Raw genomic sequence first — 1,200 nt, 5'->3', positions numbered from 1 at the left:
AACCCGCTGCCCCCTAGCTCACTGAGTAACAACACAACATATCAGGTCACGTTCCCAAAATGTCAACAGCACGCGCACACAAACAACTAATTGTTTAGAAATATTTATTTATCTGATAGACTGAGTAACAAGATCATAACACACACAAAGAGCAAAGTTAACGTATTACAAAGAGTGGTCCAATTAGCATACTACACAGAGTGAGTAACATCAACATATTATTATTGCAACGAGAGAGTGACATTAACATACTACCAGGAAATAGTAGAATTAATATACTACAAGGAAATAATAGCATTAATATAATATTACAATGAGAGAGTAACATTAACATATTCAATAAGATAGAAAAATTAATACATTTTTACAATAATATAGTAAAACTAATACAGTATTACAACGATGTAGAAAAATTAATACATTATTACAATGAGATAGTAAAATTAATACATTATTACAACGATATAGTAAAATTAATACATTATTATAATGAAATAGTAAAACTAATGCATTATTACAACGATATAGTAAATTTTATTACAATGAGATAGTAAATTAACATGTTGTAACGAGAGAGTAATATTAACGTATAACAACGAAATAGTAACATACTATATTATTGCTCCTAGGCAGTAACATTAACATATTGAAAGGAGATCGTAAAATTAACATATTCCTACGAGATAGTAAAATTAACATACTCCTACGAGATAGTAAAATTAACATATTTCTACGAGATAGTAAAATTCACATATTCCTACGAGATAGTAGCTTTAACACCCATGAAGAGAAAGTAGCATTTACATAGCACAGAGAAAGAACATAGCTTTATAATATTCTAGGATGTAGCAGATACATCATACATACATGTACTATGTCCTACCTACAGCAGACTAAGGCCAATTTCGTGGCACATTTAGACCCATGATCCACAAACCAAAACCACAAATTATATTTGTTAGAAGTACAGATCTATTGGGTTAGTCTGTTAAGATTAGGCAAGTGGAAAAAAAGTTATGAATGTCAATTATGGATGTTGTTGTTTGTATTTTTACGTTTTAGATTTTGTATTAAATGGGATTTTAAAATGTGTATGAATAAAGAAAATATCCTGCGTTAGAGAGACGGAACGAGCGAGATATATATAATAGAGAGAGAGAGAGAGAGAGAGGGGGGGAGGGAGAGAGAGGGGCGAGAGAG

This window comes from Aplysia californica, unplaced genomic scaffold (genome assembly GCF_000002075.1).
Source record: "Aplysia californica isolate F4 #8 unplaced genomic scaffold, AplCal3.0 scaffold00158, whole genome shotgun sequence".
In the NCBI taxonomy this organism is placed as follows: Eukaryota; Metazoa; Mollusca; class Gastropoda; order Aplysiida; family Aplysiidae; genus Aplysia; species Aplysia californica.
The sequence above is the reverse complement of the archived record's forward strand: the minus strand, read 5'-3'. Positions refer to the sequence as shown.